The 25,562-nt window shown below is 46.7% G+C and overlaps 2 long non-coding RNA genes across 3 annotated transcripts in view; one reads left to right on the forward strand and one right to left on the reverse strand.

Annotated features, from left to right (window-relative positions):
- The window catches only part of LOC148139476 (uncharacterized), a 229,115-nt gene that overhangs the window by 71,036 nt on the left and 132,517 nt on the right, over positions 1-25,562 (reverse strand). The gene's annotated exons all lie outside the window — the stretch shown is intronic.
- Positions 1-25,562, forward strand: part of LOC148139477 (uncharacterized) — a 40,573-nt gene that overhangs the window by 13,977 nt on the left and 1,034 nt on the right. The window contains exons 2-5 of one of the 2 annotated variants that reach the window (XR_015753623.1): positions 6,668-6,775; positions 9,880-9,988; positions 17,563-17,669; positions 22,617-22,741. This is a non-coding gene — a long non-coding RNA (uncharacterized LOC148139477). Of the gene's footprint in view, positions 1-4,021; positions 4,105-6,667; positions 6,776-9,879; positions 9,989-17,562; positions 17,670-22,616; positions 22,742-25,562 lie in introns of those variants that run through there. The other variant, XR_015753622.1, reaches the window with a different exon arrangement.

Genomic DNA, 25,562 nt, shown 5'->3' on the forward strand with positions numbered 1-25,562 from the left:
TGATCAGATGGGGTTTAATTTAGATAAATATGAGGTGCTGCAGTTTGGAAAAGCAAATCAGGGCAGGACTTGTACACTGAATGGCAAGGCCCTGGAGACGTTTGCGGAACAAAGAGACCTTGGATTGCAGGTTCATAGTCCTTGCAAGTCCAGTTGCAGGTAGATAGGATGCTGAAGAAGGTGTTCAGTGTATTTTCCTTTATTGGTTCGAGCATTGAGTATAGGATGTGGGAGGTCATGTTGCTGTACAGGACATTCGTTAGGCCACTTTTGGAATATTGTGTGCAGTTCTGGCCTACCTCCTATCAGAAGTGTGCTGTGAAACATGAAAGGTTTCAAAAAAGACTTACAAGGATGTTGTTCGGGTTGGAGGATTTGAGCTGTAGGGTGAGGCATAAAAGGCTGGGGCTGTTTTCCCTGGAGTGCCATAGGCTGAGTGGTGATGTTATGGAGGTTTATACAATCATGAGGGGCATGAATAGAGTAAATGAACAAGGTGTTTTCCCTGGAGTAGGAGTGTCTAGAAGTAGAGGGCATTGCTTTAGGGTGAACGGATAAAATTTCAAAGGGACCTAAAGGACAACTCTTTCATGCAGTGGGTGGAATGAATGCCAGAGGAAGTGGTGGAGGCTAGTACAATTAAAACATGTTAAAGGCATCTAAATAGACACATGATATGATTAGGAAGCATTTACAGGGATATGGGCCAAGTGCTGGCAAATGGGAATAGATTAGGTTTGGATACCTGGTTGGCGTGGATGAGTTAGACCGAAGGGTCTGTGTCGGTGCTATACATCTCTATGTGGGATCATAACAGCTTATACTGCTCTGCTTCATCTCTGGGCTCCCTCATGACCACTTTATCAATATCCAGCTTCCTCAGTCTCAAACAATGGGTGTATATTTGGTCTGTTTAGTATTTTACTATTACTTTTACAGACATTTTTGTAAGTTAATTTTTCACTGCCGCCCAGCCCCTGACCATGTGCTGCTTATTAATATTTTTCTGGAAAATCTTTGACAATCGAGAATTCTTTTTTTCCAATAAGCAAATGCATTTTCCTTCCATTTCTGACTATCAAATTCTGCACCATTTTCATTCCCTGTAATCCGTTTTGCACTCCCTGAAACATCGACTGTGTTTCTCCTTCCAGTGATTAATGCCAAAGCCCTGTAGCCTGGGGAGAGGGTGATGTTTGACTTTCTTGTACAGCTGCAGTTTGTGTGGTGAAGGAGCTCCCACACAATGTGGTTGGGTAAGAGACATTACAGAGTATTCATTACAGCAACAGTGATGATTTGAAGGTAATGTCCAAATCAAGAACAGTTTGTAGTTTTATTATCCTGCTTATAATTTCACAAAAATTTAGTGGGAACTTTAGGCATAAGGTCAGAGACTGATGATGTTAGGTCAGGTGACCAAAAGCATTGCCAAATAAGCAGACTTTGAGGAATGTCTTAAAGGAGGAAAACAGACCTGTGAGGTTTTGGCTGCGAATTTCAGAAAATGTTGCTTTGGCAACTGTAAAAGCAGCCACACAGGTGAAATAATGAATGAACAGATCATTGGGTGTTTCGAACACAATGGGTTGTCGAGGTCTTCAAGGATGTGTGATGCGGCGAGCTAGGGATGATCACAACCAGGAATTAAATCAAGAATGAGAATTTTAAATTGAGGAATGTGGGCCAGATGCTGGCAGATGAGACTACATTGGGTTGGAATATCTGGTCGGCATGGACGGGTTGGACTGAAGGGTCTGTTTCCATGCTGTATATCTCTGTGGCTCTATGTTGTTGATTATGAATGGGAGCCTTTTGATGGATCAACATGTTTTGGTACAAGGGAGTACTTGGGCAGCAGAGATTTAGTTTTTCTTGAGATTACAGGGAGGTTGAATGTGGGAAGCTGGAGGGAGTGTGTTTGGATAATGAATTCTGGAGATAACACAAGGTGGATGAGAGTACATGAGCTGAGACAAGGGTAGAATCAGCTAGAAATAGTGATCTTAGAGTGGGACTGGGCTGTCACTCTCACCTTACCTCTGGAATTCAGTTGGTCGTCAGGTTGTGAATCAGGGCGGTAACACAATCGGGAGCTGAGTTGCCATGGTGGAGCCTAAAGTGAGTGTCACTCAGTTGGCTGTTGCTGAGCAGCTGCTGCTTGATAGCCCTGTTGATGACATCTTCCATCACTTTACTGCTGATCGAATGTGGACTGATAGAGTGAAATTGGCTGGGTTGGATTGCCCTGTGTTGAACATGCCTGGGCAATGTTCTACATTGTCGGTAGATGCCAGTGCTGGAGTGGTACTTGGCTCGGTTGGTGGCAAGTTCTGGAGCACAAGCCATCAGTATTATTGCCAGAATATTGACAGGGCCCGTAGCCTTTGCACTACTTAACCATTTCTTGATGTTATTCAAACTCAACTGAACTGGCATAAAACTCACATCTGTGATGTTGGAAACCACTGGAGAAGGCCGAGATGAATCATCCCACTTTGCACTTCTGGCTGCAGATTCCTGAAAATGCTGTCATCTTATCTGGTGCATGGGTATGTGAGGCTCCTCCATCAGTAAAGGTGGGGATTTCTGTGATGCTTCCTCCAGTGAGTTGTTTAATTGTCCATCACCGTTCACAACTGGGTGTGGCAGAACTGCAGAGCTCCGATCTGTTCCATTGGTTGTGGGATCACTTAGCTCTGTTGCTTGCTGCTGATGCTGTTTGAAATGCAGATGGTCCTGTTTGGTAGCTTCACCAGGTTGGCACTTCATTTTTAGGTCTGCCTGGTGCTGCTCATGGCATGCCCTCCTTTACTGTCCATTGTGATGGGTGAGACCGGGATTTGCAAACCCATGAGATTACAGATTGTGCTGGAGTACAGTTCTGCTACTGTTGATGTCCCACAGTGCCTCAGAGATACCCAGTTTGAGATCCTACATCTCTTCAAAGTCTGTCCCAATTAGAACGGTGATAGTGTTACTCAACACAATGGAGGTTTTACTCAACTTTAAGCCAATACTTGTGTCTCCAAAAGGAATGTGTGATGGTCACTCTTACTGAAACTGTCATGGCCAGATGTATCTGTAGCTGGTCAATTCATATCAATGAGATCAAGTATGTTTTTCTCTATTGTTGGTTCCCTCACCACCCGCTGCAGACTTAGATGAACAGCTATGTCCTTTAGGACCTGACCAGTTCAGTCAGTAATTCTGTTGCAGAGCTAGTCTCGATTGTGGACATTGAAATCCTGTACCCAGAGTACGTTTGACACCATTTTACTTCCTCAGTGCTTCCTTCAAATGTTGTTCAACATGAAGTAGAACTGATCCATCAGCCAAGGGAGGACGGTACGTGGCAATCCGCAGGAGCCATGAGATTTCCTGGTCTCCGGAGTCAATGCTGTGTACTCCCAGGGCAAATCCTCCCTGTCTGTACACCACTGTGCCACCACCTCTGCCTGGTCTGTCCTGCCGGTGGACAGGACATATCCAGAGATTTCAGGAGAAAGTGAAGACTGCAGATGCTGGAGATCAGAGTCAAGAGTCTGGTGCTGGAAAAGCACAGCAGGTCAGGCTGATGAAGGGCTTAGGCTCGAAACATCGATTCTCCTTCTCCTGATGCTGCCTGACCTTTTCCATCACCACAATTTCAATATCTTGGGATGGTAATGGTGGTGTCTGGTCATTGTCTGTAAGGGTTGATTTCATGAGTATGAGTATGTTAGGCTGTTCCTTGATTGGTCTGTGAGACAGCTCTGGACATTTTGGTACCAAAATTCAGATGTTCGTCTGGAAGACATTGCACCATCGAGAGGGCTGATTCTGTGGTTGTATTTTTTGGTGCCTTGTTAGATGCCGAGTGGTCCATCCAGTTTCATTCCTTTGTTGAAACTTTGCAGTGATTATTTCAGTGAGTAGCTTGCCGGGTCACTGTCAGGTTGGCAGGATGTTTTTCGCCATTGACAATGATTTCATGGAGTTCAGGAGATTCCTAATTCCAGTTATTTTTTCTTGAATTCAGATTCCACCATCTGCCAAGATGGGATTCGAACCAGGACTTCAGTCGTTTGTTTTAATATTTTGGATAAAATTTAAATACATTAGGTTTGTTCACTCACTTTAAATATCATTTACCCAGGTTTTGTTTCTTTGTAAACACTGTCCATCCTCCTGTCTCCTCCACTCTCCCCTCTAACAACAAGAGTTTGGAGCACATGGAGTTTCTCTGTCACTCAGACTGAGATAATCCGATCTGCTGCTTCCCTCCCTCCCACTAGCCCACTGAGTCAAACTGCTTCATGTGGTGTTCCCGGTTTTTGTCCAAACCTACATTTTTCTCCAATCTCATCTCATGTCAAGCCTTATCAGAGCTCATCTTGACCCTTTACCCTAATCTCACTAAACCATAGACTTTCCAACTCTCTTTTCTCCTCCTCCTCATCAGTCCCCCTCACCGATTCACAGACATTGTTTCTTGTTCTATCTTTTCTGGTTATGGTCCTTCTCACCCATTCTGTGAAAAATTGACATTTGACCTCACGGTTGTTGGAAAATGCTGCTCCATCTCCACTTTCCCTTTCCTTTCTGAATTCCTTGCATTTGGTGTCCCCCGTGGATCTATCCTTGGCCCCTCCTGTATCTCACCTACATACTGCCATGAGGTGACATTGTGCAAAAGTACCATGTTGGGTTTGACATGTACACTGACAATGCCCAGCTCTCCCTCCCCATCATCCCTCTCCATTACTCCACTGTTACTCAGTTATCAAACTGCTTACCACACTCCCACTACTCAATTAGGTGCAGTTTCCTCCAATAAAACATTGTAATGGTTAAACCCGTTGCCTAACAAGTTCCTTTCCCTTACTGCTGAGCGCCTCCCTCTCACTGGGAACTATGCAGCAGAACTAGACTCTTCACAATACTGCTGTTATATCTGACGTGAAGCTGACCTTCTGATTAGACATGTACACAATCCCAAACACCAGGAATTCCAATCTCTAAACCGTTGCTTATCTCCTCCTCATCCCGGCTCCATTGCTACTGAAACCCCTTACCCGTGTCTGTGTTGCCTTAAACTTGACGAACCCAAAGCAGAACCCTTGATTCTGTGACTGGCTCAGAATCTGGTTTCAGCCCCCCCCCCCCCCCCCCCTCTCAGTATTTACCCTCAGACACATCAGTATTTATTCAGTCAAACCCCTGAAGAATCTGGTGGTGCAGTCTGATTGTAGCTGGTGGAAATGATAGAAGATGATGTGTTGTATCTGGGTGGAAGGTAAGGACTTGGTGGAGGTGGGGGGGAGGGGTTCTCTCCTTGTTGCAGTTGGAGATGTGGGTTTCAAAGGCAGAGGTGCAGGAAGTGGAGGAGATATATTGGATGATATTGACCACATGGGAGGGATAATTGCAGTCCTCGAAATATGGGGCCATTTGGTATGTTCTGGCTTCACTGGGACACAGCACTAAGCATGAGATAGAGATGTTGGCCAGGGAACAGGCTCGTGTGTTTAAAGTGGCAGGCAGCCGGAAGCTCGGGGTCTGTTTTTGCAGCAGAACGTAGATCATCAGTTGTCATTTCGGCCACCTCCACTGAGATGCTGCCAGACACAGGTTCCTGTCCCCTCCATTAACAGCTATGCTCCCTCCCAGCCAGATCGTAATCCACTCATTTTTCTTTCCAAATGTTCCAGTCTCTCTTAGGGTTCTGTCCCTCCCTGTTATTTACACTTTAACCCCTATCTCCTGCAATACAAAGATCTGCAGGTTAGTTGAATTGGCCAAGCTAAATTTCCCATAATATTCAGGGATGTGTAGGTTCGGTTCATTAGTTAGGAGAAATATACAGTAGTAGGGTAGGGGAATGGGTCTGGGTGGGATACCCTTTGGAGGGACTCTATGGACATTTTGGGCCGAATACCTGTTTCCATGCTGTCAAGATTCTAATTTTCCCTGCTCCCATCGGATCCAAGGAAGGGCCACTGGACAGATTTCTGTTCCCAGATGCTGCCAGACCTGCTGAGCTTTCCCAGCACCTTCTGCTTGTTGTTCCTGATTGACATCATCCATACACCTTCTGGGTGTGATTCAGACAGGGGGAGGATCCCACCACTGACCTCACAATGGGGTCCAGCTGATTGATGGCAGCTTCGAGCCAATAGGAAAAGGTGGTGGGACTGGTGGACCAAGTGGAACCAGCTGGTCATCCAAACAATGGGAGTGAATGAGGGGCGTGGCCAGTGGGATGACTCGTCACCAGTAACTCAGCCGATGCAGTGCCACGTGACTCGGCCATTGGTGAATGTGGGAGTCGCAAACAGGGAAGGGGAGAGTGGCCTTGGAGACAGGGAGATAATGAGTCACTTTAGAATGGGAAGTTTTAATTACACTCTATGCGGTTTGTAAGTCTGAATTAGAAACTCTTAATCCCGCGTTTGCAGCAGATGGGAAAATGGCTGCGGCCCTCAGGCGGTGAAAGGTCCTGGGATATGGCCGCCATTTTTATTGGGGGTAAGGTACAGTGAGGCGCATGTGCCTAGGATGGAGGGGGTGGGGCGTGCAACTTGAAGAGAGGCATTTACACATCAAGCACATACCAAGAAAAAAAGTATGTCTTTAATTCTTCCTGTACTGACTGTGAGTTTTGTTTTGTGAATTCATTTCATAGGATATTAAATCAGAATAATTGAGGCTGGGATCTCAAAAGCAAGTTTTTACAGTCAATAGAGTCATCAGGATCTGAATATCATTGGCATTTAACTGTGGAAGGAGAAAGGTTTTTCTGTTCTGTTTGTGGGAAGATATCTCCAATATTTTTGTTAAGCAGAAAGATGTACAAATTCGTGGTTGGATCACCCTATGGGTGTGTGCTCTGTTCTGGGCGCTGCAGCTGAGGAAGGAGATATTGGCCTGAGAGGGAGCACAGATTTATCCAAATTACACCTCGTCTCTTTGTAAGAACTCTCAGATTTAGACCCAACCACCCACTTCATGATGCTAACATGTAAACTTCATGTTTTCAATTACCTGCAAACTTCCCATTAAAAATCCTTTTGGACTCAAATTCCAGTACCTTTTCAGGTGGAATGTTCCAGCTTCTGACAACTGTCTGTTCATTCAGAAACTGCTGACGTCCATGTTGACTCTGGGGTTACAAAGGGCTGAATTGAAAGATGAGGTGCTGTTCCTGAGCTCCCATTGAGATGCATTGGAACAGTACAGGAGGCTGAGGGCAATGTAGGTATGAGCAGACAATGAAGATGACAGGGCTGCAACTGTGAGGGCTGCTTGGCTCAATGAGAGTGTTCTGGAGTTGGGTGTAAACAGACTGATGTGAGACAGGGAGAAGGTGAAGCTGAAACTCAGTTTTAGTTCAGGCTGTTCAGATATTTACATGATCCCAATGTGAACAGCCAGTTTATAAGTGATACCTGCGGAATATTTGTTAACAGTTTTTAAAGTATTTTGCCTGAGGGCAGTTGAGAGTTAACCACATTGCTGTGGGTCTGGAGTCACATGTTGGCCAGACCAGGTGAGGATGACCGTTTCCTTCCCGACAGGACATTAGTGAACCAGGTGGGTTTCTAACAATCGACAATAGTTTCATGGTCATCATTCACCTTTTCATTCTAGATTGTATTCAATTCCGATGCCACCATCAGCCATGTTGGGATTCTATCCCTAATCCTCAGAACACTGTACATATCACTCATCTGGCAGGAGTACTATTAAGCCATTGCCTCCCTCTTAGCAATGTTTAAAAGAAAGTTCCATCATTCTCGGTGTACAATGTGAGATAAAATACTGCAACGTCCATGTGTCAGCCTCTCCGAAAGGTCAATCAACAGAAATTTGTTTGGGGCCAAATATTTCACTTTTTTTGGGGGGTTTATTAAACAAAAATGAATCCAAATAAAAATCTTATGCCACAGACATGTAATTTCTGAAGCCGGAGGGGGATTACAGAGACAGGGAGGGTTGTGGGCCCAGAGGGGGATTGTTGTCCAAACATCACTGTGGTGTACATGGACTGCAGCATTTCAGGGAGGCGGTTAACCACCACTTTCTCCAAGACAAGTAAAGGTGGCCAATAAATACTGGTCTGGGCAGCAAAGGCAACCCCCAGTGAATAAAATCAAGCAGTGACCCCTCTGAGCTGACTTGCTGTGAAGTTAAAAACCTCTCTGGAAATGGAGTGGGCAGAGAAGAGAAACAGTGACATTTCACAGCTGCCCTCAGAGAGACCTCCCCCTTGGAAGTACTCAGAGCCGGCGATCGGCTCAGTGAGTTTCAGTCTCTTTAAATATCAATCTTAGTCGGTTTTATTTTATTCAATCTACAATCGTGAGTAAGGTGAGGATTTCTTTTTAATGTCTTAGGGTCTCTTGATTAAATGTTTAAGATATGAAACATAAGCATTAAGTTATTCTCGGGCAGTATTTTTAGAGCAGTAAGACTGAGCCTTTGTTTTGGTCTGTAGATTGTTAAGGCGGAGAGATGGCCTTTGTAGAGTGGCGTGCTTTTCCTGTTGGATGTGGGAGATTAGGGAGAGTTTCAATGATCCTGATGATTATGTCTGTAGCAAGTGTGATTGCATATCCTTTTGGATCGCATGGATTGGTGGAGGAGTGATTAAAGGCAGTGAGGAATTGACAGGAGCCGGGGGGGTGTTATAGGTGGCAGTGTCAGGAATGCAGGATATTGCAGATACAGTCAGGGAGATGGGTTACGGCCAGGAAAGCTAGGAGGGGTAGGTCGGTACTGCAGGAGCCTCCTGTGGCTATCCCCATCTCAGACAAGTATACTGTTTTGGAAAATGTAGGTGGTCATAGACTTTCAGGGGAATGTAGCACTGACAGTCAAGTTACTGGTACTGAGACTGGCTTTTAACATAATATGAGGTATATCCAGTTCCACACGATCGATGGTGATAGGGGACTCTCTAGTCAGGGGCACAGTCTGCTATTTCTGCAGCTGACAGTGAGACATCAGGATGGGGTGGTGCCTCCCTGGTGCCAGTGTCAAGGATGTCTCACAGAGGGAGCAGAGTATTTTCAAAAGGGAAAATAACCAGTGGGAGGTCATTGTACATTGGTAGCAATGGCATAGGAAGGGAAAGCATGGGGTCCCGACGAGGAGGGAGATTTGCTTCTGCCACTCGGAAGGCATTAAACCAGTGAGGGAGTCGGGGTAATCCTAAAGAGATAGTGAGAAAAGAGGTGAGTCTGAGGCTGGTACTGTTCACCAGTCAGACTGTCAAGGCATGCAAGAGCAAGTCATAGAATGAGATGCGACGGACCAGTTGCACTGCATTTATTTCAGTGCAAGAGGCCTTACAAGTCAGGGAGGCAGGCTCAGGGTATGGTTTTGAACATGGCACTGGGATATTACAGCAATTACAGAGGCTTCACTCAGGGATGGATAGGACTGGCAGCTTAATGTTCCAGGGTATAGATGCTATAGCAAGGATAGAAAGGGGGCAACAGAGCATGGAGAGAGGTGTTTTTGATTAGGACAACATTATGCTTGGGCTTCGGGAGGATATTCCTGGGAGTACATCCAGGCAAGTTATTTGGTTGGTACTGAGAAATAAGAAAGGGATGACCATCTTAATGGGATTGTATTATAGACTCTCTCCCAATAGTCAGTGGGGAATTGAGACAAATTTTACCAGGCGACCTCAGTTATCTGTAAGAATATTATGGATGCAATGATAAGGGGTTTTAACTTTACCAACATAGCCTCGGAGTGCTGTAGTGTTAAGGGCTTGGATGGAAAGGTATTTGTTCAGTGTGTACGAGAACATTTCAGAATCAGTTTGTAGGATGTACCTACTAGAGAAGGAACAAAACCTGATCTGTTTTCTTTATTCAATCACAGGATAAGGCTGTCACTGGCTCGGCCAGCATTTATTGCTGCGTTTACCCAGAGGGCAGTTAAGAGTCAACCACGTTGCTATAGGTCTGGAGTCCCATGCAGACCAGACCAGGTAAGGATGGCATTTTCCTTCCCTAAAGGTCATTAGTGAACCAAATGGGTTTTCCAACAATTGACAGTGGAATCCTTGTCGTCACTAGATTATTTTTTCCAGATATTTATTGAATTCACGTTCCAAAATCTGCCGTGATGGGATTCAAACCCGGGTCCCCAGAACCTTATCTGGGTCTCTGGATTAACTGTCTAGCGATAATTTCACTCCGTCATCACTGCCACTTAGGAAATGAGGCAGGGTGAGTGACTGAGGTATCAGTGGGGCAGCGCATCAGCACCAAAGATCCCAGAGTATTGTGGCTCAGTGGTTAGCACTGCTTCCTCAGCACCAGGGACCTGGGTTTGATTCCAGCCTCGGGCAACTGTCTTTGTTGGAGTTGGCACATTCTCCCCAGTGCTGAAAATGTGTTGCTGGAAAAGCGCAGCAGGTCAGGCAGCATCCAAGGAACAGGAGAATCAACGTTTCGGGCATAAGCCCTTCTTCCAATAGTGTCTAGATGAAGTATATGAGGTTTTGGGATGTGCAGGCAAATCTCTGCCTGATGTGAAAAGATTCTTTTGGGAACTTGGACAGATGTCAGAGGGAGGTGTGGCCGCACGTTTTACATTTCCCATGGCGGCAAGGGAGGGTCAAGGGTGTGGAGCGTGGGTTGGTGGGAGGGAGTGGACCGAACAAGGAAGGCGCAGCGGGAATGGTCTCTGCGGAACGCAGATAGGGGTGGGGAGGGAAATATGTCTCTGGTGGTGGGGTCTGACTTTAGGTAGCAGAAATAACAGAGGTCAATGTGCTGTATCTGGAGATTATTGGGTGGAAGGTGAAGACTGCAGGGTTATATTCTTTATTGTGGCTGGAGGGGTGGGGTAAAGGCGGAGGTGCGGGAAGTGGAGGGTATGTGTTGGAGGGCATTGTTGATCAAGTCAGAGGAAAATTACAGTCCATGAAGTAGGCCTTTCTGGGATGTCCTGGAGTAGAATCCAAAGAGATTAAACAAATATACAGACAAAAGATTAACTGGACCAGAGAATAGGACCCCTTAAAGGTCAACAAGGCTGTCTATGGAACTACAGGGGGTGCGAAAGATATGCAAATATTTCACGTCATTTTTACTGGAGAAGTATATGGAAGCTCGAGAGTTTGGAGAAATAAACAGTGATAACTTGAAAAGTATCCATGTTACAGAGGAGGTGGTACGAGATGTCTTAAATCGCATCTAGGTGGATAAAGCTCTGGAAAATGATCAGGTGTATTCTGAAACTTTCTGGAAATTTAGTGAAGTGATTGTTGGGCCTCTCCTGAGGTATTTGTATGGTTGATAGCGACAGGTGAGGTGCCATTATTTTAAAACACTGGTAAGGAGAGGCCATGGGACAAGAGAACAGTGAGCCTGAAGTCAATGGCAGGCAAGTTGTTGGAAGGGATTCTGAGGGGCAGGATATCCATCTATTTTGGAAAGGTAAGGAATGACGGGGAGAGTCAATGTGGCTTTGTACGTGCACAATTGTGTCTCACTAACTTGACTGAATGTTTTGAAGTGACAAAGAAAATTGATTAAGCCAGGCGGTGAACGTTGTTTATATGGACATTCAACAAGGTTCCACAAAGCAGACTGGTTAGCAGGGTTAGATAGCATGGCATGCAGGGAGAGCAAGCCATTACAAAACTGCCTTGAAGGTAGGAGACAGAGGATGATGATGGAGGGTTGTTTTGCGGACTGGAGGCCTGTGAGGAGCAATGTGCTACAAGGATGGATATTGGGCCCTTAAATAAATGACTTGAATGTGACTATATGAGGTATGGTCAGTAGGTTTACAGAAGACCCCAAAATTGGAGGTAGTGAAGAAGGTTAGTTCAGAATACAACAGGATCTTGATCAGATAGGCCACTGGGGCGAGGAATGGCAGACGGAGTTCAATTTAGATAAATGTGAGCTGTTGTATTTTGGAAAGGCAAATCAGGGCAGGATTTATACACTTAATGGTAAAGTCCTGGGGAACATTGCTGAACAAAGAGACCTTGGAGTGCAGGTTTATAGTTCCTTGAGAGTATAGTCACAGGTAGGCGGGGTAGTGAATGCAGCATTTGGTACGCACCCACCCCCCCCGTTATTGGTCAATGCATTGAATGCAGCTGTTGTGACGTCATATTGTGGCAAGACAGGGCACTGATTAAAGCCCGTCTGGAATTCTGTTTTCAATCTCCCCGTTCTTGGAATAATGTTGAGAAACTTGAAAGGGTTCAGAAAATATTTGCAAGGATTTTGCCAGGGTTGGACGGTTTGAGCTATTGGGAAAGGCTGAATAGGCTGGGACTATTTTCCCTGGAGAGTTGGAGGCTGAGAGGTGATCTTATAAAATCATGAAGGGCATGGATAAGGTGAGCAGTCAGGGACTTTTTCCCAAGTTCGGTGGGTCCAGAACTAGAGGGTACAGGATTAAGGTGAGGGGGAAAAGATTTAAAAGGGATCTAAGGGGCATCTTATTCATGTTGAGGGCATTGCAAGTATGGAATGAACTGCCAGAGGAAGGGGTGGAGGCTAGTACAATTGCAGCATTTAAAAGGCCTCTGATTGGGTACATGAAGAGGAAGGTTTTAGAGGGATAAGGGTGAACCGCTGGCAAATGGGACTCCATTAACGTTCTCCGTTATTGGTCAATGCATTGAATACAGAAACTGGGACGTCATACTGTGGCTGGACAGGACGTTGATTAAGCCACATCTGGAATTCTGTTTTCAGTTTGAATTTCCCTGTTCTGGGAAGGATGTTGTGAAACTTGAAAAGGTTTGGACGAGATTTACAAAAACGTTGCCAGGATTGGAGGATTTGGGCTACAGGGAGAGGCTGAATAGGCTGGGGCTATTTTCTCTGGAGAGTCAAAGACTGAGAGGGGACTTCATGGAGATTTATAAAATCACGAGGGGCGTGGATAAGGTGAGCAGCCGGAGTCCTATTTCCTCAGGTTAGGTGGGTCCAAAACTAGAGCACATGGGTTGAAGTTGAGAGGGCAAAGATTTAAAAGGGATCTAAGTGGCAACGTTTTCAAGCTGAGTGTGGTGTGTGTATGGGAGGGGCTATCAGATGAAGTAGTGGAGGCTGATAAAATCACAACATTTAAAAGGCTTCCAATTGGGTACATGAGTAAGAAGGGTTTCGATGGATACAGGCCAATAGATGGTAAATGGGAATCCATTAGTTTAGGGTTCCTTGTTGGCACGGACGAATTGGACCGAAGGTCTGTTTCTTTGATCTTAATAAATTAAGATGTATTCCTCTATTGTGTGGAGAGCTAGCTGAAGCACAGATAATTATCCTTGGAGCTGAGAAGCTGGAGCAGTGATTTCGATCTGGTGTAGATTTGGTTCCAAGGTCTTGAATTTGCAGAGAGAGAGAGGAATTGTTAACACTTTCACAATCTTTAGTAACTACATTCAAGTAATTGGCAAATAATACAAGGTGAAAATGTGAACACTATTTTACTCAGAAAGTTCTGAGCATCTGGAACAGTCTGAACAACACAGATTCAGCAGGTATTCTGAAACAGACTTGGAATTTTACTTTTTAAGGAAAGATTTGGGGGGCTGTGGGCACATGGGAGGGGACTTGGGACAGATTTGCAGCATCTCCAGAGGGAGAGAGTACAGCCCCAATGGGCTGAATAGCCCCCAGCCCCTGTGCTCTGTGATACTGCCCAATTCACTGTGAATGATGAAGCTCATCCCAGGGCACAGAGAGGGATTAGCCCTCCACTCTCATCACAATGGTGTCTGGCTGATTGACGGCAGCTCCAGACCAATGGGAGGAGAGTCTGTGTGGTCCTGCAGCCAATGGGATTGAATGAGGGGTGTGGCCAGCAAGACAACACCTGTCCATGAGCTGTGCGGGTGCAGTGTCACTGTTTGGGGTTGGGAGAGACAGCAGAGACGGGGACAGATGCTGTTGGACCTGAATTACAAACTCCCGGTAAATTAAACCCAAAAGAACTGCGGATGGTGTAAATCAGAAACAACAACCAGGAGGTTCTGGAAAAGCTCAGCAGGTCTGGCAGCATCTGTGAAGAGAAATTAGAGTTAAAGTTTAAGATCCGGTGTCCCTTCCACAGAACAGACGTTACTGAGAAAAAAAAAAGTCAGTTTATGTGCAGAAGATAGTGTGGGGGGAGGATAAAAGGAGTAAAGGACAGGTGGGGATAGAGTGAGAAGAACAGTTGGATAAAGGATAACGAACTGGCTGGGGGAGGGTGACTAGCTGTTAATGGAGACTGTTAATGGCTAACCATAGGTAGTGTGTAGTGGCAGGCTGTGAGAACAAGGACTGGTGTGTGGGGTCGGGGACTACGACATGAGGTTGTTAACCTATGGTTCGCCACTAACTGTCTCCATTGTAAGCTGTTGCCCACCTATATCACTCCACGATTGGAGCTGCCGAGGACACAAACCTTTGGAATATCCTCCCGAACCCCCTCTGTCCGCTTTAAAGATGTATCTAAACATCGTTCTCTTTAATCAACGTTTCCATCATTCGTGAAGCATTTTAGGAGATTTGGAAATGTGTTGCTGGAAAAGCGCAGCAGGTCAGGCAGCATCCAGGGAACAGGAGAATCGACGTTTCGGGCATAAGCCCTTCTTCAGGAATGGGGAAAGTTTGTCCAGTAGGCTAAGATAAAAGGTAGGGAGGAGGGACTTGGGGGAGGGGCGTCGGAAATGTGATAGGTGGAAAGAGGTCAAGGTGAGGGTGATAGGTCAGACTGGGGTGGGGGCGGAGAGGTTGGGAAGAAGATCTCAGGTGAGGAAGGCGGTGCTGAATTTGATGGATTTGACTGAGACAGGGTGGGGGGAGGGGAAATGAGGAAACTGGTGAAATCCGAGTTCATCCCTTGTGGTTGGAGGGTTCCTAGCCGGAAGATGAGGCATTCTTCCTCCAACCGTCGTTTTGTTGTGGTCTGACGATGGTGGAGTCCAAAGACCTGCATATCCTTGGTGGAGTGGGAGGGGAAATTGAAATGTTGAGCTACAGGGTGGTTGGGTTGGTTGGTCCGGGTGTCCCAGAGGTGTTCTCTGAAACGCTCCGCAAGTCGCCGGCCTGTCTCCCCAATATAGAGGAGGCCACATCGGGTGCAGAGGATGCAATAGATGATATGTGTGGAGGTGCAGGAGAATCTGTGGCGGATATGGAAGTTTCCTTTGGGGCCTTGGAGGGAGGTGAGGGGGGAGGTGTGGGCGCAAGTCTTGCACCTCCTGCGGTTGCAGGGGAAGGTGCCGGGAGTGGAGGTTGGGTTTGTGGGGGGTGTGGATCTGACGTGGGAGTCACGGAGGGTCTTTACGGAATGCTGATAGGGGAGGGGAGGGAAATATATCCTTGGTGGTGGGGTCCGTTTGGAGGTAGCGGAAATGACGGCGGATGATGTGCTGTACATGGAGATTGGTGGGGTGGTAGGTGAGGACCAGTGGGGTTCTGTCCTGGTGGCGGTTGGAGGGGCGGAGTCCAAGGGCGGAGGAGCGGGAAGTGGAAGAGATGCGGTGGAGGGCATCGTCGACCACGTCGGGGGGGAAATTGCGGTCCTTGAAGAAGGGGGCCAAATGGGTTGTGCGTTTTTGGAACTGGTCCTCCTGGGAGCAGATGCGGCGGAGTCGAAGGAATTGGTCGAATGGGATGGCGTTTTTACAGGGGGCAGGATGGGAGGAGGTGTAGTCCAGGTAGCTGTGGGAGTCGGTCGGTTTGTAGTAGATGTCCGTGTTGATTCGGTCGCCTGAGATAGAAATAGAAAGGTCGAGGAAGGGGAGGGAGGAATCTGAGACTGTCCAGGTGAATCTGAGGTCGGGGTGGAAGGTGTTGGTGAAGTGGATGAACTGTTCAACTTCCACAGCTACCTGGACTACACCTCCTCCCATCCTGCCCCCTGTAAAAATGCCATCCCATTCTCCCAATTCCTTCGACTCCGCCGCATCTGCTCCCAGGAGGACCAGTTCCAAAAACGCACAACCCAGATGGCCCCCTTCTTCAAGGACCGCAATTTCCCACCCGACGTGGTCGACGATGCCCTCCACCGCATCTCTTCCACTTCCCGCTCCTCCGCCCTTGAACCCCGCTCCTCCAACCGCCACCAGGAGAGAACCCCACTGGTCCTCACCTACCACCCCACCAATCTCCATGTACAGCGCATCATCCGCCGTCATTTCCGCTACCTCCAAACGGACCCCACCACCAAAGATATATTTCCCTCCCCTCCCCTATCAGTAAAGACCACTCCCTACGTGACTCCCTCGTCAGATCCACACCCCCCCACCAACCCAACCTCCACTCCCGGCACCTTCCCCTGCAACGGCAGGAGGTGCAAGACTTGCGCCCACACCTCCCCCCTCACCTCCCTCCAAGGCCCCAAAGGAAACTTCCATATCCGCCACAGATTCACCTGCACCTCCACACATATCATCTATTGCATCCTCTGCACCCGATGTGGCCTCCTCTATATTGGGGAGACAGGCTGGCTACTTGCGGAGCGTTTCAGAGAACACCTCTGGGACACCCGGACCAACGAACCCAACCACCTTGTAGCTCAACATTTCAATTCCCCCTCCCACTCCACCAAGGATATGCAGGTCTTTGGACTCCTCCATCGTCAGACCACAACAAAACGACGGTTGGAGGAAGAACGCCTCATCTTCCGGCTAGGAACCCTCCAACCACAAGGGATAAACTCGGATTTCACCAGTTTCCTCATTTCCCCTCCCCCCACCCTGTCTCAGTCAAATCCATCAAATTCAGCACCGCCTTCCTAACCTGAGATCTTCTTCCCGACCTCTGCGCCCCCACCCCAGTCTGACGTATCACCCTCACCTTGACCTCTTTCCACCTATCACATTTCCGACGCCCCTCCTCCCTACCTTTTATCTTAGCCTACTGGACAAACTTTCCCCATTCCTGAAGAAGGGCTTATGCCCGAAACGTCGATTCTCCTGTTCCCTGGATGCTGCCTGACCTGCTGCGCTTTTCCAGCAACACATTTCCAGCTCTGATCTCCAGCATCAGCAGACCTCACTTTCTCCATTTTAGGAGATTTGTCAATGTGAAAGGCTCCATACAATGCAGGTAGTTGTTGTTATTGTCTGACATCAGGAGAAACAGGGATGAGACCTCTCTCTCTCATACCGAATGAACAGCAGCAAAAGCAGGAAGCACTGAGCATGCTCCAGCCCACAGTGGGCCTCGGATTATTGATGTCAGCGCAGGGCCAATAAGAGTGGGGGAACGGGGGCTAGAGGTGCTAGTTGGTCCTTCAACCAATAGGAGTGAATGAGGGGCGGGACAATACTCAACCACGTGATAAACTTCACTGACAGCACAGTGTTGTTGTGGCCAAGGCATTGGAAATGTGTGAAGGTGAAGGGCAGGGGAAAGGAAAGACATATTGACCAGGAAGAGGAGGAAATTTTCATGGTATGGGATGAGAGGTTTTATAGAACTTAGTGCACATTGTAAAACACAAATTTCAAAATCCAAATTCTGCACCATTTTCCCTCCCTATAATGCATTTTGCACTTCCTGAAATATCAACTGTGTGTTTCTCCCTCCACAGATACCATTGATCAGTGCCAAAGCCCCATTGCCTGTGGAGAAGGTGATGTTTGAATTCCTTGTACAGCTGCAATTCGTGTGGTGAAGGTGCTCCCACAATGTGGTTGGGTAAGAGCTGTTATAGATTATTCACTCAGCAACATTGAAGAGTTGACAATGTCTGTGCAAATCAACAACAGTTTTTTTGAACATGTTTATAATTCCACAGAAATACTATTGAGAACTTCTGACATAAGGCCACAGATGGGGATATTAGGTCAGGTGATCAAAAGAGTTGCCAAATAAGCAGGTTTTCAGGAATACCTGAAAGGAGGAAAGCAGGTCTGACGGCGTTCGGGTGGGAATTCCAGACCGTGTTGCCTTGGCAACAGTAGAAACAGCCAGACAGTTGAAGCAATGAATAAACTCATCGTTGGGAGTCTGAAAGAAAATGAGTTGTCGGAGTCTCACAGGTTGTGTGGTGCAGGGAGACAGGGATGTTCACAGCCAGGAATTACGTCAAGGGTGAGAATTTTAAATTGTTGCTTGTTAATAGGAGCCTTTTGATGGATCAACAAGTTTTGGTACAATTGAGCACTTGGGCAGTCGGGTTTTAGACTCTCTTGAGATTACATGCAAGTTGAATGTGGGAGGCTGGCCAGGAGTGTGTTTGGATAACGAAGTCTGGAGATAACACAGGGATGGACGAGTATTTCGGTCAATGAGCTGAGACTAGGGTGGAGTTGGATGATGTCACTAATGTAGGAGTAGTGCTTTTGGAGTTGGGCTGCTCTTCATCCTCATCATTCCCCCTCCCCAATTCACAGCTATTGTTCCTTGTTCTATTTGTCTGTCTTTTCTGGTTATGTCCTTCTCTCCCATTCTGCTACAAACTAATATTTGACTCCACCGTTGTTGGAAAAACCTACTCCATCCCGACTCTCCCTTTCCTTTCTGAATTCCTTGTATTTGCTGTCTCTCAAGGATCTATCCTTGGTCCCTCCTGTTTCTCACCTACATACTGCCATGAGGTGACATCGCCAAAAAGCACCGTGTTAGGTTTCATATGTACACCGACAATGCCCAGCTCTCCCTCCCCATCATCCCTCTCCATTGCTCAGTTATCAAACTGTTCATCACGCTCCCACTGCGCGATTGGCTGCAATTTCCTGCAACGGAACGTTGCAATGGTTAAACCCATTGCCTTCAGTTGCTATTACAAATTACTTTCCCTTACTGCTAAGCCCCTCCCTCTCCCTGGGAACTGTCTGAGGCAGAACCACACTCTTCACAATATTGCTCTCATATCTGACCCCAAGGTGACCACCTGATCAGACATCTACATAATCCCAAACACCAGGAATTCCAATCTCTTAAAATGTTGCTTGTCTCCACCTCACCCCAGGTCCATTGCTACTGAAACCCCTGACCCGTGTCGCTGTTGCCTTAAACTTGACGAATCCAAAGCAGAACCCGTGATTCCGCAACTATCCCAGAATCTGGTTCCAGACGCCCTCATGATGGGAAACATCCGCTCAGTATTTACCCTGTCAAATTCCTTAAGAATCCTACATGTTACAATGAGATCACCTCTCATTCTTCCCAAATCCAGTGAGTAGAGTCCCAGCTTCTTCTGCCTTTTCTTAAAAGATAATCCCTGCAAACCAGGGTTCATCCCAGTCAATTTTCTGTGAAATGCCTCTGATGAAATGATGTATTTCCTTAAATAAAGGGACCAAAACCTCTGTCATTACTGCAGATGTGGTCTGACTCGCACTTTATAAAGTTACTCTCAGGTATATACTCCAAACAACTCCCTTTAAACTTGCACAGATGTTGTTGGAAATGCTCAGCAGGTCATGCAACACCTGTGAAGAAAAATCAGTTAAAGTTTCGGATCTGGTCACCCTTCCTCAGATACGTTAACTCTAATTTCTTTTCACAGATGCTGCTAGACCTGCTGAGCTTTTCCAGAAACTTCTGTTTCTCTTCCTGGTTGACAGCATCTTCAGTTGTTTCGGTTTTCATATCCTTTAAACTTGCCATCTCTCCTCTAGAATTTGTCATTTCCACCTTGGAAAAAAGATTCAAATTTGTTTGGTCTCCCCTACCCTGGGAAAAAAGAAACCATGACTAGTCACCCTATCATTGCTCCTCATAATTTTATAAAGTTCGATTAAGCCACCTAAAGTGTCCAGTGCTGCAGGGAAATAGCCTCAGCCTATTCAGCATCTCCCTACGGTTCAAATGTTCCAATACTGGCAAAAGCTTTTCTGAACTCTTGCAAGTTTCCCAACGTCTTTCGTATAGCAGGGAGACTGGAATTGAAAACAGTCTGGGGATTCCAAAAATGTCCGAGCCAATAAACTACAACCGAAACATGATCTCCCAACTTCGATACTCAATGCACTGCCGAATAACAGCTAGCATACCAAACACCACCTTCACCGACCTGTCTACCTACAACCACACTTTCAAGGAACTATCAACCCACACTGCATGGTCTGTTTGTTTGTCAACACTTCCCAAGAACTTGTCATTAGGAGGTTGAGTCCTATTCTGGTAACATCTTTCTGAAATCAGGGAGACCACAATTGGAAGCAGTATTCTAAAACTGGCCTCACCAATGCCCTACTCAGCCACAACGTGACCTCCTAATCCCTATACTCAGTGACAGAATCCCCACAGTGTGGAAGCAGGCCTTTCAGCCCATGAGACCATACCAAACATCGGAACAGTATTCCACCCTAACTCTGTAACCTGCCATTACCCAAAGCTAATCCAGCTAAACTGCATGTCTTTGGAATTGTGGGAGGAAATTAAGAGCACCCAGAGGAAGCCCACGCAGACACACGGGGAGAATGTGCAAACACCACACAGACAGTGGAATCGAACCAGAGTCCATTTTTTGATCAGCACATTCCATTCAATGTTAGTGTACCAAATGCCACTTTCAGCACCTGATCTCCCTGAAACTCTACTTTCCAAGAACTATACAGTTGCTCTGAGCCCTTCAGAGGGAATTAAGGTGAGGAGGAGAAAACAGGAACAGGATTGAGTTTTAGATCTATAAAATAACTCTCCATCATCCCTCTCTGTTCCCCCCGTCTGCCCCCCGCACTGTCTGCTCCCCAGCCCCCGTCTCCCCCACTCTGTCCATCCCCCCCCTCTGTCGGCCTGTCCCCCCCCCCCACGTCGGCCTGTCCCCACCCCACCGCCACTCTTTCCCCCCCGCCCCCCCGGTCTGTTCCCCCTTTCTGTCAGCCGCACCCCCCGTTCCCCCTGTCTGTTCCCCCCCTCTAATCCCACTTTCTGTCCCCACCCGTCTCTGTGCCACCCCTCTCTGTCCTCCCCCCTCTTTCCCCACCCATCTCGATCCACACACCCCCTGTCTGCCTACCCTCCCTCCCAGTCCCCTAGTTCTGTACTCCCCCACTGCAGGGCAAATATCTTCTCTATTTACCGTATCCATGCCCAGCCTGATTTTAAAAATCTCTTTCAGGTCACCATTCAGCCTCTGACACTCCAGGGAAAACAGCCTATCCAACCCTCGCAACATGCTATAATTCTTTTCTGATCTCTTTAAAGTTTAAGAACATCCATCTGATAGGAAGGAGAACAATTATATGGAATATTGATTCAGCAACTTTTGCAATGTCCTGTCCAGCCGCAATATGACCTCCCAACCCCTATACTCAATGCTCTGACCAATAAAGACCCTGTATCCCTTGCCCACCAGGAAGTAGTGTAAGTGTCCTTACCTCTGGACTAGGTGGATCAGGCTCAGAGTTGAGTAACAACATCTTTGAAGAGGCTGATTAGTAAACCTGCCCAAGCCACCAGGTCATGCTGTCTCCCAGCTGTCCCTGCCTGAGCCTCCAAACAGAACCTTCCTGTAGTTTCTCTCCTGTCAGACACTCCAATTGCTCAGTTTGACCAGGATCCCCTCCTGCTGCTGCACTGCTCCTGTCCCTCACTGACCTGTCCATCCCCCAGGGTCCTCCACATTCATTCATTGTTTACAATCTCATTACCCCAGTTCTCCAGCCCCGCCCCTTCCCGGCGATCGAGACGGCTCAGTGGTTAGCACTGCTGCCTCACAGCACCAGGTCTCCGGTTTCGATTCCAGCCAAACCCAGAGTTTGTGCATTCTCCCCGTGTCTGAGCGGGTTTTCTCCGGGTGCTCCGGTTTCCTCCCCCAACCAAAGATGGGCAGGTGAATTGGCCATTCTAAATTGCCCATAGTATTAGTTACATTAGTCAGGGGTAAATATAGGGTCGGAGAATGGGTCTGTGTAAGTTACTGTTTGGAGGGTCATTATGGACTTGTTTGGCCGAAGGGCCAGTTTCCATACTGGAGGGATTTTGATATATTGGGCATCAGCTGCTGTCAATCACCCAGGCTCCTGTTTGATCGGGAGCACGTGCTGTAGGAGAGGAGACCAGTGTATGGGCGCAGTGCTAGACAATTGTAGGAGTATGCACAGTGCCTGGGAAGGAGGCTGTGATTATGAGGGATTAATCTGTCATGGGCATCTTCCTCCCTCTGGGAGCAGGACCCAGTGGAATGGGCCGTTTCCTGGCCCCCTGACATGTGATCAGACTATCAGTGGTGCAGCATTTTGCAGACAGTTATCAGAACTCTTTTGTGAAGATTCGGGGTTTTTATGGAAAGCGACAAGGACGGGCCTGCAATTAGAATTCTAATTTGGCTCATTTTAGTAAGACGGGTTTTGGCCAGAGTGTGCAGGATGCAGTGTATGCAGGATGGTTGTCATCAGAGGATTCACCAACAACTCCCCCACCCCCCACCCTGGTGGACTCAGAGTCAGACTCATTGATTTGGTTCTTAGTCCACGAACAAGAGCTAGGAAACTGAATTCAAAGAGAGGAGAGAGAGTGTGAGAACTGGGCGTGGAGGAAATGAGTGAGGAGATTGGTTTGGATTTCAGTTCACAGAAGAAAGAAATTGTTTGACTGAGAGTTAAAACTTTGGGGAACAAGAAACTACAATTTAATACTATAATTGTCTTATAAAGATCCATCCTGTATTAACGTGGTGTGTTGTTTTCTCAGTTGAAGGGTACTGAAAGGGTGGATTTGTGGATGAGAAATTCAAGTTGAACTTCATGTTCAGATCTGATAGTTACTTGATCCGTGCCGATCTGAATATCATTGGATTTTTCATGTGGAAGGAAAGGTGTGTATTCTGTCCCTGGGCGAATATTTCAAATGTCAGTGTGACTGGAAAAATTACTGAGGTACAGCCAAGTCCATATTAGTGTGGAGAGTGTGGAGGAAGAGTTCATTTGTTTTTGAAAGTCTGAAAATCATGGCACGTTTCCCAGGAACAATTAAGCCACAGCTTTGCTTTGTAGAAGGACAAGTCTTTAATTAACCATGCAACCAGAAAGAAACAAGGCTACCTGCACCATGGGAAACACTGTGAAAACCGGATTGTTATAAAGGAGTTCATTCTCGATCATGGATTGTAATCCATTGCCATTGTCACGTCGGTTCCAGCACCGTGGGGAAATACTGGAAATATGAAGAATGCAGTGTAGGTTTCAGTTATTAAACTGTAAAAAGTGCAGAACAATTTACAAGGATGTTGCCAGGGCTCAGGGGTCTGAGTTATAAGGAAAGGTTGGACAAGTGAGGATATTTTTGTTTAGAGCAGAGGAAAAGTACCCCCTCAGTTTCTAGAAGTGTATAAGAGCATGAGGGGCATGGATAAGATGAATGCACTCAGTCTTTTTCCAAGGGAATCAAGGACTGGACGGCATCAGTTGAAGGTTAGAGGGGAACGAATAAAAGGGAAGCTGAGGGGCAACTGTTTTACACAGAGGGTGGTATGTATATGGAATGAGCTGCCAGTGGAAGTGGTTGAGGTGGGTACACTCACAACAGGTAAAAGACATTTGGACAAATACATGGATAGGAAAGGTTCAGAAGCAAATGGGCCAAGTGCAGGGAAATGGGGTTAGTGTGGATGGACATTCTGGTCGGCATGGGCCAGTTTGGGCCAAAGGGCCCCTCTCTGCTGTCGGATTCTATAACTCTAAGTGCATCTGCTATTTCTCCCACTAACTCTGTTGGTATCCTGGGATGTGTTCCATCAGGGCAATGAGACTTGTCTACCTTTAGCTCCATTAGCTTGCCCAGCTCTAACTCTTTCACGATAATGGTTATTACTAGGTCCTCACCTTCCTCAGTCTCCTTATCAATTACTGGCATGTTCTTCGTATCCTCCACTGTGAAGACTGACTGTTGTCTCCTCATATTCCTGAACCCTGCTGGATAGGAATAACTAGGCACAGAACTCTGAGAGGTCTTCTTTGATTCTTTATTGATGAGACATGGCAGTTACCTGGATAGTGTACATGCAGAACACCTCCAGGCAGCATCAGGTAACTCCCCGCCTGTCCGATGTAAAGCTCCCATTCTTATACCTTTGTGGTTTGGGACTTTGAATAGAGGCTGTCTCTCAGTATAATCTCCATGGCAACGGCAGTTAGAAAGTCTAGTTCAGTTTAGCACTTTGTGGTTAAAACACACACCCCTCCCCCCCCAGACCCCTGTGGCTTCCTCAAGTATCTGACAGACGCTTCAGTTTCAGTGGGGCTGTCTATCAGGATTCTGATGTGGAGGAGCCAGTGTTGGGGTACGGTGAACAAACTTATAAATCACACAACACCAGGTTATAGTCCAACAGGTTTATTTGGAAGAACAAGCTTTTGGGGTGTGCTGTGATTTGTAACTTGATCAGGATTATCTCTATGGTAACAGTTAAGTGCTTCAACAATTACAGAGGCCATATGTTCCCCACACAACAGGTTCCCCTCCAGTAGTGTAAACTGCTATTCTGGCCTGGGATAGCTACTCATCGCTTTTCTCCCCCAATCCCATCTAGCTTTCTGTTGATCTTTAAAGATTTTCTATTCTCCTAGTTTCTCCATGGTCTTTGCCAATTTGTATGCCTTCTATTTCAATTTGATAGACTCCCTTATTTCCTGAGCCATTCATGGCAGATTACTCCTTTTCCTACAGTCCTCCCTTTTCACTGATATATACTTTTGCTGAGCACTTCGAAAAATTGCTTTGATATTCCCCCACTGTCTGTCAACTTTCCCAAGATAAAGTCTTTGCTTCCAGTTTACATTAGCCAACTCCTGCCTCATCCTATTGTAGTCTCCTTTGTCTAAGCACAGGATCTTGGGATTGGATCTAGTCTTCCAGCTTTCCAGCTGTGTTCTAAGTTCAACCAGATTTATCAGAAGTCTTTTATCAGATTACGAGGTGAGGCGATGTTTCCTGGGCGTTTTGTGTTTCATTATCAAAGACCTTGGCTTTGTAGTATAGGATAGATTTTCACAACAGAGTATTCTGGACGATGTGAATGTACTGCACAGTCTAAAACCATAAATCACTGTCTCCCCTCAGTTTATAATTGCAAAATCATTATCTCCTATATGCTTCCTCACAACCTAAGTTTGGAACGCTAATCCACCTGACTATCCTGCATTTTCCAAAATCTCCTTTGGTGAAGGTGGTGAGTTTTGGGTTCAGCTTTCCAGTTATTACCGTAAGAAGATAAGCACTGAGCACAGGAGAAGCAATGCAGCCCTTCGAACCAGCTCCACCATTTAATACCATGATGATTGAGCTCACCTCGGTCTCAGCTGGATTTTCCGACCTGTTTTCTCTCACCCTTCATCTCATTGCAAAATAAACATCTGCATCTCTTCATTAAATCTGCTCATTGTCCTGGCAACCACCGCATTTTGAATAGGGAATTCCACAGATTCACAACACATTGAGACACGTTCATTCTTCTTCATGAGAATATAATAGAGTTCCTAGAGTGCAGAAACAGGGTATTCATCCAACGAGTCCACACCAACCTATGATGAGCATCCCATTCAGACCCACCCTATCCCTGTAACCCTGCATTTCCCATGGCTAATGGCCTAACCGGCACATACATGGACACTGTGGGCAATTTAGCATAGGCAATCCACC

This window comes from Chiloscyllium plagiosum, unplaced genomic scaffold (genome assembly GCF_037043375.1).
Source record: "Chiloscyllium plagiosum isolate Xiang-an unplaced genomic scaffold, Cpla_swu_hap1 HiC_scaffold_38, whole genome shotgun sequence".
Lineage (NCBI taxonomy): Eukaryota > Metazoa > Chordata > Chondrichthyes > Orectolobiformes > Hemiscylliidae > Chiloscyllium > Chiloscyllium plagiosum.